This window comes from Chelon labrosus, assembly GCF_963514085.1.
Source record: "Chelon labrosus genome assembly, chromosome: 24".
Lineage (NCBI taxonomy): Eukaryota > Metazoa > Chordata > Actinopteri > Mugiliformes > Mugilidae > Chelon > Chelon labrosus.
Window position 1 is genome coordinate 7340105 of NC_140357.1, and position 17147 is coordinate 7357251.

Below are 17147 nucleotides of genomic sequence, written 5' to 3' on the forward strand. Positions count from 1 at the left end.
AAGCCTAACGGGAGCTTACCACGGTTATCAACCCAGCATGCACCAATGCGGTACAGACTGCAACAACTCTCACTTGCACGGGGATGTTAATGATAAGCAGGGCTCTCAAGTTTTGAACTTAGCTTGGAGTTCTGGCTTAGCCAGGACAAAAAAAAAAAGACAACTAGAAAAGGGACATACGGCCAAACGAGGCCCATTCAACAGCACTGTTCATTGTCTGCATTCATTAGCTCTTGTGTTTCTAAGAGGTTCAACCTAAACATGCAGACAGCATACGTGTGTGTCTGTAGATGGCGGTTTCAAACTCATTCAAGCCTTCTGAAATAGCACCATCTAACCATAAACGTTGAAAGCTGTTTAATTAAGGTAGCTGCGAGACTTTAATAAGCAGCTACTGTAAAAAAGTGATTACCTGATGATCGCAGCATTCCACTTCCAGCTCTGCTTTGACGTGTGCAGGCAACCGCAGCATTTGCGCACATTTGTGGAAGGAGTGATTAGGGTGCAGCCGTTTCACCTGGCAACGGGAAATACTAATTTCTGATTGGCTGATAGGTCGTCGATCCAAGCAGGAGTGGGACACGAGGGTTGATCTCAACAGGCAGCTCCGGTTCCCCGCCGAGGTTACCGCCGCATATCTTCGCCCTGACATTGTTGTGCGGTCCACGGAAACGAGAGCGGCGCACCTCATCGAGCTCACAGTTCCAGCGGAGGAGGACATGCAGGCCGCCTTCGAGCGTAAGAAGGCCAAGTGTTCAAAGCAGGCCTCTGAGTGCCGTGAGGCTGGGTGGAAGACCACCATCTATCTACCTTGTGGATGTTGGCTGCCGAGGCTTCGTGGGACTGTAAACCACGTGCGTTTTGAGGGACGCAGGAGTGACGGAAAGGAAGCTGAGGAAGGCTGCGAAGGAACTCTCAGAGGAGACTGAGAAAGGCAGCTTCTGGCTCTGGCCGAGGAGGAAGGACAGGAGCTGGGGAAAGAACACCTAACCCCAACAACAGCTGCAGGGGATGACAGGGAGACGTCCCTCTCACTGCCCCGCCACCAGGAGACGTCCCAGGATTAAAGGGGTTGAAGAAATGTTGAAGACTGGTGGTTCCTGGCTGGTGACTCCGCAGCTGACCCATTGGCACCGGAGGAGGTGTGAAAAGCAGCAGTGCCCAGCAGGAAGTTCTACTTACCTGTACATTACTAGATACAGTCTATGTTCCTAATGTGCGGCAAGTTTTATCACTTCTCAGCGTGAGAAATGTCTTGTGTGGCGTTTGTGCAAAAATGCGGAAGTGGCTAAAACATCGAGTGACTGCTTGAAGCTGTCGCCGGAATATAGCAAATCCACATAAACCCCTATGTCAAAATAACCCCACATTACAGCAAAAATAAACATTTTTTTTAGCATTATATCTGTTGGCCGCATGTTTCCCGGTTGGTAGCTGAGGTGGCTAACAAGTTAATCAGCCTGCTAACCAATTAGCTGTGGGTTAGCACGACTCTGGCTGGGTTAAGAAGCCTAACGGGAGCTTACCACGGTTATCAACCCAGCATGCACCAATGCGGTACAGACTGCAACAACTCTCACTTGCACGGGGATGTTAATGATAAGCAGGGCTCTCAAGTTTTGAGCTTAGCTTGGAGTTCTGGCTTAGCCAGGACAAAAAAAAAAAGACAACTAGAAAAGGGACATACGGCCAAACGAGGCCCATTCAACAGCACTGTTCATTGTCTGCATTCATTAGCTCTTGTGTTTCTAAGAGGTTCAACCTAAACATGCAGACAGCATACGTGTGTGTCTGTAGATGGCGGTTTCAAACTCATTCAAGCCTTCTGAAATAGCACCATCTAACCATAAACGTTGAAAGCTGTTTAATTAAGGTAGCTGCGAGACTTTAATAAGCAGCTACTGTAAAAAAGTGATTACCTGATGATCGCAGCATTCCACTTCCAGCTCTGCTTTGACGTGTGCAGGCAACCGCAGCATTTGCGCACATTTGTGGAAGGAGTGATTAGGGTGCAGCCGTTTCACCTGGCAACGGGAAATACTAATTTCTGATTGGCTGATAGGTCGTCGATCCAAGCAGGAGTGGGACACGAGGGTTGATCTCAACAGGCAGCTCCGGTTCCCCGCCGAGGTTACCGCCGCATATCTTCGCCCTGACATTGTTGTGCGGTCCACGGAAACGAGAGCGGCGCACCTCATCGAGCTCACAGTTCCAGCGGAGGAGGACATGCAGGCCGCCTTCGAGCGTAAGAAGGCCAAGTGTTCAAAGCAGGCCTCTGAGTGCCGTGAGGCTGGGTGGAAGACCACCATCTATCTACCTTGTGGATGTTGGCTGCCGAGGCTTCGTGGGACTGTAAACCACGTGCGTTTTGAGGGACGCAGGAGTGACGGAAAGGAAGCTGAGGAAGGCTGCGAAGGAACTCTCAGAGGAGACTGAGAAAGGCAGCTTCTGGCTCTGGCCGAGGAGGAAGGACAGGAGCTGGGGAAAGAACACCTAACCCCAACAACAGCTGCAGGGGATGACAGGGAGACGTCCCTCTCACTGCCCCGCCACCAGGAGACGTCCCAGGATTAAAGGGGTTGAAGAAATGTTGAAGACTGGTGGTTCCTGGCTGGTGACTCCGCAGCTGACCCATTGGCACCGGAGGAGGTGTGAAAAGCAGCAGTGCCCAGCAGGAAGTTCTACTTACCTGTACATTACTAGATACAGTCTATGTTCCTAATGTGCGGCAAGTTTTATCACTTCTCAGCGTGAGAAATGTCTTGTGTGGCGTTTGTGCAAAAATGCGGAAGTGGCTAAAACATCGAGTGACTGCTTGAAGCTGTCGCCGGAATATAGCAAATCCACATAAACCCCTATGTCAAAATAACCCCACATTACAGCAAAAATAAACATTTTTTTTAGCATTATATCTGTTGGCCGCATGTTTCCCGGTTGGTAGCTGAGGTGGCTAACAAGTTAATCAGCCTGCTAACCAATTAGCTGTGGGTTAGCACGACTCTGGCTGGGTTAAGAAGCCTAACGGGAGCTTACCACGGTTATCAACCCAGCATGCACCAATGCGGTACAGACTGCAACAACTCTCACTTGCACGGGGATGTTAATGATAAGCAGGGCTCTCAAGTTTTGAGCTTAGCTTGGAGTTCTGGCTTAGCCAGGACAAAAAAAAAAAGACAACTAGAAAAGGGACATACGGCCAAACGAGGCCCATTCAACAGCACTGTTCATTGTCTGCATTCATTAGCTCTTGTGTTTCTAAGAGGTTCAACCTAAACATGCAGACAGCATACGTGTGTGTCTGTAGATGGCGGTTTCAAACTCATTCAAGCCTTCTGAAATAGCACCATCTAACCATAAACGTTGAAAGCTGTTTAATTAAGGTAGCTGCGAGACTTTAATAAGCAGCTACTGTAAAAAAGTGATTACCTGATGATCGCAGCATTCCACTTCCAGCTCTGCTTTGACGTGTGCAGGCAACCGCAGCATTTGCGCACATTTGTGGAAGGAGTGATCAGGGTGCAGCCGTTTCACCTGGCAACGGGAAATACTAATTTCTGATTGGCTGATAGGTCGTCGATCCAAGCAGGAGTGGGACACGAGGGTTGATCTCAACAGGCAGCTCCGGTTCCCCGCCGAGGTTACCGCCGCATATCTTCGCCCTGACATTGTTGTGCGGTCCACGGAAACGAGAGCGGCGCACCTCATCGAGCTCACAGTTCCAGCGGAGGAGGACATGCAGGCCGCCTTCGAGCGTAAGAAGGCCAAGTGTTCAAAGCAGGCCTCTGAGTGCCGTGAGGCTGGCTGGAAGACCACCATCTATCTACCTTGTGGATGTTGGCTGCCGAGGCTTCGTGGGACTGTAAACCACGTGCGTTTTGAGGGACGCAGGAGTGACGGAAAGGAAGCTGAGGAAGGCTGCGAAGGAACTCTCAGAGGAAGCTGAAAAAGGCAGCTTCTGGCTCTGGCCGAGGAGGAAGTACAGGAGCTGGGGAAAGAACACCTAACCCCAACAACAGCTGCAGGGGATAACAACTATCAGCTGCAGGAGGTGACAGGGAGACGTCCCTCTCACTGCCCTGCCACCAGGACACGTCCCATGAGTAAAGGGACGAAACGTTGAAGTAGGGCTGGGCGATATGGCTGAAAAATGTATCACGATATAAGTGTTTAATATCAGTCGATATCGATAATTATTGATTGGTTTTTGTTTAACCTATTCTACCCAGACTTCTCAACTGTGCTGAGCGGGAGCATGTCCTTCGTTAAATGATACTCCACTGCATCCGTTATTCTTTATATCCCTTTGATGTTTTGTCGTACAGCACTGCTGCCGTGTACCTCTTGATCAGTGGTTGCGCTTGACCAGGGGTGCTCATTACGTCGAACGCGATCGACCGGTAGATCGCAAAGGTAGTGTGGGCAGATAGGGTGCCGTCACTTTAATTTTTTTTAAATTGATGACAATGACATATTCAGTAGCATTTAATTTTCATTAATTTGTAATTAATAAATTAATATTAAGTAGCGGCGGAAAAAAACATTCGGCTCATACAACCGGCCATCAAAGAAGACTCACGAATCATGAATCTAGACGTCTATTTAACCGGCTCATTTGAGTCCTACCACGTTTGATCGATTAAAGGCACCATTCAAACATCTTACATCTCACTCGGCAGAGAAACAAAACGTACCACCCGACTTGACCACTAGCAAACTAAGGCGCTCTCACTCACTTATGCACAACACGCAGAGAAACGAAACTTAACCGACTCATAACCGCTGCTCGTGGATCCCTGCTTAACCGAGAGTCAGCAGCCACTCACTCGGCCGGCAGATAAACTTAACCTACTCTTACACTGCTAATCAAGAGAGACAAGAGCCAATTAAAATACTCACTCGCCACCAAGTTTGCAGACAACATCGGTCTAACTCTTATCTGACTCAACCCTCTGATGCATGAATTATGAAAGCCGTTGTCAAGATTTTTTTCATGAAGTGTTTTTATTCTTCTCAGGACATGAATAAAAAAAATCCCAAAAATATGGTTTATTCATAGAGTTCCAGAGATGTCCACTCCAGTGGACTACATGCTCCCGAGAACTCAACATAAAACATTGAGAACTTATTGTCAAAATAAATTAACTTGTGTTTTATTCTAAATATACAAACACTTGTTTCTTTTTATGTCTTTTAAAAAAACAACAAAGTGGACATCATGCATCACCGAGTATATTTTTAACACAAGTCATGTAATTGCTTCATTGTTTCTTGTGACTGTTTTGGTTCTAAGTCAGTGTATAATCGCTATATTTATAAGCTATTCGTTTAAAATACACATTTTTGTGCAGATCAGCTGTAGTTTGTGTGACTATAATATTTATTTTATCATATTTTGTACACTTCAAATGCAGCAAAGAATAATGCGACCTATAGAATAGTTCAGGAAATTGCGTACAGCTCCAGTGATGATGAGTATAGTGACAACAGTGATGATGAGTGGCTGCCAGAGAAGAACAGAGACATAGGAGCTGAAGAATGACAGAGATACAGACAGTCCAGATGCAGAAAGTGAGGGTGCCTACAGTAAAGGTGAGGGACAGGATGCCGAGCATACTATTCTGTAGGTTGCCTTATTCTTTGCTGCGTTTGAAGTGAATGAATAGGTTATAAATATAGCAATTATACACTGTTTCTTGTGACTGTTTTGGTTATGACTCAATGAAGCAATTACATGACTTGTGTTAAAAATATACTGGGTGATGCATGATGTCCACTTTACAGGGTTCCCGCGGAGTCTTAAAAAGTCTTAAAAAGTCTTAAATTTGATAATGCCAATTAAAGACCTTAAAAAGTCTTAAATATGAGCATATTTTGCATCGTAGGTCTTAAATTACATTTCGTCAAGTCTTAAATCCATTTACCGCTTCATTCGCATTTCGTTCAATGCGTCGGTGGCATTCACAGTTAGTTCCGTGTGTTCTGTGTAGTTCTTTATTAAATATAACTATTAGCGGTACGCCGAAATTAAACTACAAATGAGACCTGGAAGTGGAATCCGGTGTTCAGCCCGGTTTGTAATGTGTTGCTGCACCGGGTATGGTCCGGTCGTACAGCGCAGGCGAAGCGGTGAGATTTTATCGTCACGTAACGTTTGTTAGCGATATGGATTTTTGTCTCCTTATGGATTCGAGACTTCTTCTGTCACATGAGCCTCGTTGTCAACTTGGGAAAAGGGCAAAATGTAAGTTTAATGATTGCTGGCTTTGTAACGTGGAGTTGGAGAGAAGCTTAGCCACGTTTGCTAGTAGGCTAGTATGCTTCAACATGAAGTAGCAGGCAGGAGACGAAGTGGAGGGATTTCAGCTCAATACATTTATTAAACAGAACCATATAACGCAGGTCTCATATTACAGAACACTATACTAACCCATAATAAAACGTTCGTGGCTTGTAGCCTTCACCTGCGTCCACATTACGGAGATGGAGGAAGTCAAAAAAATAATAAAGAGACGGATTCAAGAGTGACACCTGCTGAACTAAGCGATGAAAACAAAGGAGGCGCCGCCGTGTGGCGTAAACTGGTACTGCACCATGTAAAACACTGGCTGTTAACAGCTTGAACGAAAATAACACACCTGGGGCATGATAAGGGTCTGTGATATATAATCTGTTTAAAGTGCGCAGTAAATTCTGACGGCCTGAAATCACCCCAGGCTCTATTAATTTTTCCTCAGTTTTCCTGCCAATATGGCGGTGTCAACAAAAAATAAAAGTCACGTGACGCCTGGAACTCTATATCCAATCCAATCCAATCCACTTTATTTATATAGCACAATTTTAACAAACACAAGGTTTCCAAAGTGCTTTACAAGATAAAACACAATAAATAGATAACACGGTCTACAGCGATGTGTTTCAAAGCCATTTAATTCCATTGAAATGCATTACAAATCTATGCATGGCACATCGGATGGAGGAAGTTGGGACATGTCTCAATGCATGTTAAATCACGTCTAGAGGATAGCTGATAGTTGAATGACAATACATTTTATTATTTTGAACGTAATTCTGGGTCTCTGATTTTCCTTATTTTTTGTACTTCGAGTAGGTCTTAAATGTAACCTATAATGGTCTTAAAAAGGTCTTAAAAAGTCTTAAATTTCACTTGCTCAAACCTGCAGGAACCCTGACTTTAGTGGACACATGGTTAATTGTATTTTTCTACATATTGGAACTAAAATTTTCATATTCCAAACGGATAATATGCTTCCTTGGCTGTTACTGTATATCATATATATATATTTGCTTTGACAGGATATATCAGCAGTGGTCGGCACGGTTGGCTCTTTAGTGGACTCCTTGGATTCAGGGGAAGTTGACTTGACACCGACTGACCACTGAATAGACCTCAAAAGAGTAGGGCAGCATAAAGCACTCTGGAGGCTGATATGCATTTTATATGTATTTTTTGTTGTTGCTGTTGTTGTTGTTGCCGCCACCAACTTGGCTTCGCTGGACCGTGATAGGTTGAGAGGTTAAAGCCCTTCCTCTGCCTGCATCCCACACAATGACTTGCAGTTCTGGCTCGGGGTTTTCTTCCTATTTTTCTCTAACAGAGTTCAAGTGAAATTATTGAGGATTCTATCAAATGTATTTTCTATTGATATTGATCACGTTATCGTTTTATCGCCCAGCCCTACGTTAAAGAATGAATGGTGGTTCCTGGCTGATGACCCTGCAGCTGACCCATGGGCATGTACATTACTAGAACAGTGTATGTTACTAATGTGCGGCAAGTTTTATCACTTCTTAGCTTGAGAAATGTCATGTGTGGCGTTTGAGCATGTGAACTTATTTCAATGCGTGAGACTTTTGTCAAAACAAGTTTAGAGAGATGCTGGGTCAACTGTATGAACTACATGATGCATGTTGTTAGTGAATTCTATCATCATTTTAATGCACGTCACCACAACTGCACCCTCCAAATGTGAAGTGAATCCCACCTGTGTTTATTTTATTTTATTGGTTTCTATGTGATGTCAGTGACAACTAAGCTTGTCAGAGGAGTTTATTTTCACATTGTTGTCCTTTTGCACACACTCCTCTAGGTGACCCAGACAGGCTGCAGCGAATGTTCAGCACGAGAACCGGACGTCTGTGCAGTGGACGCTTTGAGAGTCATCACTTCATCATTGATTCATTTGTGTGACTTGTAGTGTTGTTATCCCGAATGCAAGAATTGTCTTTAATTAGGTTGTTAATGTGGTATTGGTTGAATAGCAGTGATCGCGTTCGTTACTGAAAATAGCTCAGACTGCTAAATACACTTAAGTAACATCAAATTCTTATAAGCTGTCATTTATCAGATCCATGTCTTAATAGACTGGCGATCTAAACTTTTTCTATAAGATAATAGTCAACGGTTACAGCTGAAAATATGAAGATGAATATTTATTTTTCTCCACATTTTGACACCTTGTCAGAAGACTTAAACGCAGAAGGAGTATTTTAATTTTCTACTTTAACTTGACTTGTTTCTCTCGGCATAAGAGTTGAGCATCAATATAGTGTTCATCAGTATTTATATGTATTGTACGATTTGCTTGTAGTTTTAATTTGAACTGGGGTTTTTGTGAACTCTAACATTGATGGTCAAGGATTAAAGACAAAGGGAGTTTGAGTATTCAGTGAAATATATTGAAATGTGAACTATACCTTGTAATAAAACTCTCAAAGGTTAATTTTGATAAAAAGGACATTGAACACAAACATATGAACTTTACTTTAACCTATAAATTGTAAAAGTAAACATTTCGTCAGTCAGGCTTATGTACGTGTCGCTGCACTAGTTTTGGCTGGATGGGCACCAACCTTCTATTTTTGTATCCAAAACAAAAATACAATCATACCTCGGTGCCGGAGATGAAGCTGTTGCACGTGCTCCTTCATCACGTTGACCAGCTTGGTGTTGCCGACTTCCACCAAGTCGCTGACGCCACAGCAGACGATGAGCACATTCAGTGCTTCTCTTCTGATGGTTGCTTGATCCACACTGCAACCAGGGACGTAGCACCGAATTTTGGGCTGTGTACACTCTTAATGTCAGCGGGCCCCTATCCATGCCAGTGCACGAAGATAAAAAATAAAAAATGGGGGCATTTATTTATAAATAAACAAGCATAAATAGGGTTTTAAGCTAAAATCAGATCAGATTATATTGATGACTGGTTCTTTCGTTCACCACCTGAATTGATGCATTTGGCCTACTTGTACTCAAACACCTATAAACATCAGGCTACATCTGGTTTGTGCAGTAACGTTTTGATCCATGAAATGACACATTTCGATTTAAAAACATTTATTCTTGAACAGGAGCCAACAACTGTACACAGAGTATCAAATAAATAAATCAAATAAATCAAATAATCTCATTTTTCAATAAAATTGTTCTTCAGCTTGCAGAAAAAGAAATAAAGCCTTGCTAAAGTGTTACACGAGATGTACTGATGTAATTTACATCCCAGTAAATGCCCACTGACTCTGGACTATGACAATGTTAACGTTAATTGGATGCAGTTACACAACAAGTAAACAACAAATAAATTCAGGATTTTCCCGGGCCCTCTCCCTGCTCAGGCCCTGGGTGCTCAGGTCCTCTTTTCCCCCCACAACCACGGCCATGACTGCAACTGTGGGAGGAAAATGGGAGTAAAGTAAATGCTCACGTTAATGAAAAACACCAAGTTGACAGTACTGTTATATATCTCATCTGCAGGGTGAAGTAGAATAAGAAGCTGCTCAAATATATGGATGACAATCTTTTAATGCATACAGTCTGTGAAGTAAAATCATCTATATATTTTCAAAGTAGCCATGGTGATGAGTTTATGCTGCTGTGTTTGGCAGATGTGGAGGAGTCAAAACAGGAATTTAAGTTTAAATGTGAAGCTTGGATAAATGTGTACCATGTAAATGTTAGCTGATTGAGAGCCTTGCAGCTGAAGTCATTGTATATTCTGCTAAATCCACAGCTGCTCTTTAACCAAGGTATCACAATAACATAACAAATATATATATATATATGTGTGTGTGTGTGTATATATTTATTTGTCTACACAGGATATGACTTTTAACGCGAGTATAATAATTTTAACATATGATTTTTTAGAGCATTGGACGAATAGTTTCAGGTTAATCTCGCTTCGCTTTACCTGCATGTCCATATTTGGAGTATCCGCGAGAGGCGCAGTCGAGAACAGCCAACTGACTCTTCGGCGTCCTGCGTCCTGCGTCACGATCACGTCACGGAGGAAAAACGTGTTGGAGGGAAATTAGAATCGCAGCAGGCCTGAGCCCGAGGCCACCGTTCATTTAGCGCTATCAAAGTGCCATCTAGCTTGGTTGTTACGTGCCAAAACCGGAGGATTAAGGTGAATAGCTCCAAACGGAAACGTAATCGTTTACTAGCTGCTCTTGCCAGTTAAAGAGATGGACGAAACGGGAGCTTAAACGCGATAAGACGAGAGGATTGAATCGAGGCGATCGACAAAATGCTCGTGTGTGCAGCATCCACTTCATATCGGGTAAGCTACTTTTATAAAACATTGTCTTTAGTAAGTTTGGATACTCCTATGAACTTCGGTCATGCTCAGCTCATCGGCGATTAGACAAGCTAACTCTTTAGCCAGCACTTGCTAGCTCCCAGTAGAATGTTGGCTGACTTTAGAATAGATACTATGCTGATACAAAGAAAACAAGGTTAGTGTACATAATACTTTACAGGATAGGCTTCTATGGATGCAGGTAGACCAGAGTTTGCCCCTATTTTTGTTTTGTTATGGACGACAGGCCTGAGGCTAAGCAGGCCAGGTAGGCCCGATAGGACCACCGCCTGCGGCCTGGTTGTGCGGCGCGGTGTGCAGGCTTATTTAACTAACATCAGGTTTGGTGTTTGGCTTTTTCCTTCCAGCCGTACAAAATATAGCGCAGGACAAATAGACTTAGAAAAAAAGATTAAATTAAATAAAATAGAAATAAAAAATAAGTAAAATAAATCTAGTAAGATAAAATCAAAATAGTGTAAGCAAAAATGTACAAATTTGAAATAAATGATCAGGATGGTTATAGTTATGGTGAGAATATTGGATATTTTGTGTACTGCATTAATGCGTATCCAAAGGTGGACATCTTGTAGTTTTTTGAATTTGTTTGGCCACTCATCCGAGTTGTTTATTCATTTCCGGGGCCCCGGGGGTGGTGTTGAGATTTCAAATAGGAACGTTGCTTTGCCCAGTGTTTGTAAACGGCTTGTTACTCACCTGTTGTTGCACCTGTGCTCCTTCACTGACGACTGTGGCTCGTTTGGCGCTTTTCATTGGGTAAAGGCTCCAGTCTCAAGCACAGGGGCGGGGCTAGAGGCGCGGCCAGGCCACCTCTGAAACATGATTGGACACCTCAGGTGCCACCCTAGGTGTTTAGGCGCGTTCGACTTCATGCAGATCTGACTTGACGTGATGCATGCTGGGTAGAACGAGTTCATTTTTACCAATCATATTCGAGATCTATGAGCATGACAACCCAGCATGCATCACGTCAAGTCAGATCTGCACGGATCTGCATGAAGTCGAACACGCCTATTGACAGCCAGGTAACTGCGCGTCGCCATGTTCCCATAATACGCCGGTTGTGTTGCGGAAAGGCAGCATTGCGTGTCGGCTCCGTCGACCAAAATATACCGGCTGTGTATACACGGAAGTAAAGCAGCGCCGCCATTACTGCGTGCCTTGCTGCTAAGGAAATAGCGTAAGTAGCGTTTTGGTCCCGTCGGCGGCTGTAGCAGATGTTAGCTGTAGGAAATGTTATTTTTATTTAGTTTTTTTTTGTACGTATGCTGTCCAGTGATGCCGGGAAGATCGTGTTGTGTGGTTGGCTGTTTTAACAACAGCACAAAACTACAGGCCTGGAATAAAACTGTTTGTGAAATTCACGGTTCTGAAGCTCACCGCATGCCAGATGATTAATAAAATAATCTTGAATATCTGTAAGAACATGTATTATATTTTATTGCTACAACTGGTCGTGGCTAATAGTTATTTTCAACTTGTGAACATATTAGCAGCACAGCTAGTGTAGAATGACGTTCGGTTTTATTGTTGTCATAAATTAATACACGTCTTAATTACATTACATTCATGAGCAGGATCCGCTTTCATTGAAATGTCATTAGAGGGTACCGGCAACTGTACTGTACACCGTCACACTTCGCAGGCACGCAGTAATGGCGGCAGGCAAGATGGCGGCGCCCATAGAGTTCGCGGCGGATTTGTGTATATATATATATGTCTATAGCGTCTTCAGTGCGCAGCAAGCTGAAAGCCAGGTGTCGCGATAGTGAATGAATTCGCGTGCGATCTCGCGATATTACTACTTTGTTTTCTTTATTTCTTTTGTGGCTTGTTTAATACGCTCCAAATTATTTTTTTCCCATATTTTTTTCACATAGGGGTTAAGATTATCCGACACGAGCCCTGATCTGTAACCTGGCAGTCTCACTTTGTATAGGGACAGACAATGAAGAGATAAGGGGATATTTTTGTCACTCATTTATTTCTGATACCTCGGCCTTTTTGGGCGGCCCCCCACCGGTTTGATGCCAGTTTTCCTGCCTCACATTACTTGGGGTAAGTTAACGTGAAGCTGTACCACGTTTGAAATTATGAGTTGTGTTACTGACATTATACTGCACAAATTCATTAACTTTTTATTATTATTATTTTTTAACAGCATTACCGGAAAGTTAAACTGTACATTTTTATTATATTTTAATAACTTTTATTTTCTTTGCAGGCTGGACGTGTGCGGCTTTCTGGCTGGCGTGGACTGCGGTTTCTCCTCTTCTTTTCCTAGTCCCTGTGAGGAAGAGCAGCACCGAACGTCCTCATCATACGAACAATGTCCACCACCCTCGACACGACAGGCTGCCGTATCTGTCCTGCTCTAGGGACAGGAGGTCTTTTGTCCCTCCGGCCATATGACTTCCTGTGAGGAACCAACTGGACTGTTGTCACTGATGACGCTACTGTATATTTGTTTATTTTCTGTGTGATGAAGCTACTGGACACCAGATTTCTGATGGGATAAATTATATATCTGTGTTTACTTTTACATTATGAAGTCGTCATTTTGTGTCTGTTACAATTTATGGAACACATTTCAATAAATTTTATTTGCATTTACTCTCCATTGGTCTTTTGTGTTCTCTGTAACAAGTATACCAGCATCATACTAATTAATCATAATAATCAAAATCATTACTGCTACATATAATAGTTTAAGAAATTGAAGTCAAAATTTGCATTTTCAAAAATTCAACACTGAAGTTAAGACATATGGGCTGTAATAAGGAATCAGTGATGACTTCCAGAGTGTTAACTGCCCAGATGAGAAGTCCTGATAGTCCAGTTCTTCATCTCATGCTGAACACCACTGCAGCCTGTCTGGATCACCTAGAGGAAAACTTTACACAGAGAAACAGACACACAAAATTGTTAATTAATTTCGTTTTCACTTCGGTGGCGGTTAGGTAACCGTTACAAGATACCAAATTCACTCACCGAATAAATTTGAGGACTCACTTCTGGAATGTTATGGTAGGAGTTGCAGCAAAGCAGCCAGGTGTTATTTGTATTTTAAATTATCAAAAATGGACCAAAACCTGAAACTCAGCCAAAAGGTTGTCATTCGCTGAGGTGAGGATGAGCAGGGCTAGCACCGAGCGACCTCTGGTAGCGCCCATCTGTCACTCAAAGTGGGAATGTCCTTAATTATGCAAATAAGCTATCCAGACTAACACTGTTTGGACCAGGCTGCGTGAACATGTTTAATCTCTCTGTAAAGTAGTGCATTTTAACGGGGAGGTCTTTGGGGATTCGCTCCCTTTTGAAGCCAGCCTCAAGCGGTCACTCGATGAACTGCAATTTTTTGCACTTCAGCATGGACTTCACTGTTAAGACCCAGAGGTTGGTGCTTGGTCTCAAGGTGTGAATGAGGGTAAAACTTCTTGGCGCAGTAGTTGAGACAGCATTGTAATTTGATGGCTGATTCTATCTCAGTCCACCTCCCCTGTTTAGAGAAAGGTTTTCCAGTTTGACATAGATGTCTTCGTCTGTGAAGGTTCTCAGTCATCCAGGTCATGGTATATCCAAAAAAGGTTTAAAAAAGGCAACTGGACTTGTAGAGTTTGTTCAGAAGACGTTTCACCACTCATCCGAGTAGCTTCTTCAGTTCTGGTGGACTGGTGGGAAATCTGAGGTTTAAATAGGAACTCCTCCTGAAAAAACTTGCTTGTTATGCTAATAACCAGAAACTGGTGCAGCTAATTTCCCTTAACGACTGGGTACTTACCTGTAGTGGAGGGGGGGACTGTGTTGTCCCTGTCGTCTTTTCTATGAATGGTTCTCTAACGACTCTTGTCCGTCAGAGGCTCCAGTGTCAAGGTGTGAATGAGACTGAAACTTCTTGGGGACAGAAGTTAAAACTGTATTGTAAATAGATGGCAGATTAAATCTCAGTCCACCTCCTCTGTTTAGTGAAGGTTTTTCCAGTTTGACATAGATGGCTTCCTTTACTCCTCTTTCAAACCATCGGTCTTCTCTGGCTAAGATTTGGACGTTGTTATCTTCAAAGGAGTGTCCTTTGTCCTTCAGGTGTAGGTGGACCGCTGAATCGTTTCCTGATGAGCTGGCTCTCCTGTGCTGGTACATGCGTTTATGGATGGGTTGTTTGGTTTCCCCAATGTATAAATCTGTACACTCCTCACTGCACTGAACAGCGTACACCACATTACTCTGTTTTTGCCTGGGTGTTTTGTCTTTTGGGTGGACCAGTCTTTGCCTAAGTGTGTTTCCTGGTTTGAAATAAACTGGAATACGGTGATTTCTGAAAATTCTCCTCAGTTTTTCGGACACTCCAGACACGTACGGGATGACGATGTTTTTTCTTTTGTTGTTCTCCTCCTCTCTGTCCCTTTTGGGGTATCTTTTTGAGCCTTTTAGAAAGGCCCAGTTGGGATATCCACATGTCTTAAGTGCCCGTTTAATGTGCTTTTGCTCCTTCTCCTTGCCATCCGGTCTTGTGGGTACAGTTTGTGCTCTGTGCTGGAGCGTTCTGATGACCCCTAGTTTGTGCTCCAGAGGGTGGTGGGAATCAAATAATAAGTGCTGGTCAGTGTGGGTGGGTTTTCTATACACTTCAATGTTGAGGCTTCGGTCTTCTTCCACATGCACCAGACAGTCCAGGAAAGCCAGACTACCTCCGCTGATGTCCTCCCGAGTGAACTTGATGTTGCTGTCCACTGCATTGATGTGCTGTGTGAAAGATTCCACTTCCTGCGTCTTGATTTTAACCCAAGTGTCGTCCACGTACCTGAACCAGTGTGTGGGGGTGTTACCTGTGAAAGAGTTCAGGGCTCTGGTCTCGACCTCCTCCATGTAGAGATTGGCCACAATAGGTGACACCGGTGACCCCATTGCACAGCCGTGTTTTTGCCTGTAGAATCCTTCATTAAATTGGAAATAGGTGGTCGTCAGGCACAGATCGAGTAGCAAACATAGTTGGTCTGGGGTGAGGGTGGTCCTATCAGCCAAGGAGTCATCCTTTAGTAGTCTTTCCCTTAGTACTCTAGTGGCTTCTCCGGTGAGGATACACGTAAAGAGGGAGGTTACATCATAGGATACGATGGTTTCCTCTGGACCCAGTGTGATGCTACTAACTTTGTGGACGAAATCCCTGGAATTTTCAATGTGGTGGGGAGTGTTGCCCACCAACGGAGACAGGATGGATGCCAGGTGTTTAGCGATGTTGTATGTAACCGAGTTTATGCTGCTGACGATGGGTCTGAGAGGTGCTCCTTCCTTGTGTATTTTCGGAAGTCCATAAATACACGGGATGGCATCCCCGGGATACAAACGATAGTAAAGGCGTCTATCGATTGCCTTCTCCTTCTCCAGCTGTTGTAAGTAGTTTATTGTTTTGGTTTTGTAGGTGTTGGTAGGGTCTCACCTCAGTGTCTCGTATGTGTCCTTGTCGCTGAGGAGGCTGTTAATCTTTGTGTGGTAGTCCGTTGTATTCAACACCACGGTGCACCTTCCCTTGTCGGCTGGCAAGATGGTGATGTCCTGATCTCTTTGTAGTGACACCAGCGCCTTCCTTTCCTGGGTGGTGATGTTGGAAGGTGGCGTTTTAGCACTGGCAAGGGCTGCTGTTACCTTCAGTCTCAGTTGTTCTGCTTCTGTGTAGGTGAGTTTGTTGTTCTTAATCGCTGATTCCGTGGCAGTGATGAGGTCCACCACTGGAATTTGGTCTGGTGTGATGGCAAAGTTCAGGCCTCTGGCTAACACATCTTTTTCTGGCTGAGGGAGCTCTCTGTCTGACAGGTTATGGACCCACTTCTCCTGGCTGTCATCCTGTGTGGTGTGGTGTGGTGTGGTCATCCCTTCTCCTCCATGTCAGTTCCTCAGGCCTGTGTTGGCTGTTGTGCCGTGATTGTAACGACAGAAATTTCCGTTTCTGCTGTTCCTTACCTGTTGTGTGTTGTCCACCAGAACTGAAGAAGCTACTCGGATGAGTGGTGAAACGTCTTCTGAACAAACTCTACAAGTCCAGTTGCCTTTTTTAAACCTTTTTTGGACATAGATGTCTTCCTCTTTCATGTGTCTTCTCTGGGTAAGATTTGGGCATTGTTGTATCCAAATGAGTGTCCTTTGTCCTTCAGGTGTAAGTGGTCTGTTGAATTGTTTCCTGATGAGCTGGCTCTCCTGTGTTGGGACATGAATTTGTGGATGGGCTGTTTTGTTTCCCCAGTGTACAAGTCTGTACATTCCTAACGACACTGAACAGCATTAAAAAACGCTGCTCTGTTTTTGTCTTTGGGTTGCTCCTCTCTGTCAAAAGCTCCAAAAAAATATCCCAGAAAGGACAAAGGCCCAGTTGCGATGTCCTGAGTGTTTGATGTGTTTTTGCTATTTCTATTTACCATCCGTCCTCGTGGGTACAGTCTGTGCTGGATGCCGTATGGTTCCGACGACCCTTACCGTTCCAGGGGGTGGAGGGAATCAAATGTTGCCGGTCAGTGCGGTTAGGTTTTCTAT

General features: G+C 43.9%; 1 long non-coding RNA gene across 1 annotated transcript; it reads left to right on the forward strand.

Moving 5' to 3' along the window:
* The first annotated feature begins 10369 nt into the window (after positions 1–10369).
* Positions 10370–13240, forward strand: LOC311509606. The gene is made up of 2 exons (XR_014699850.1): positions 10370–10583; positions 12847–13240. It is a non-coding gene; the product is annotated as an uncharacterized lncRNA (long non-coding RNA).
* Positions 13241–17147: the final 3907 nt, after the last annotated feature.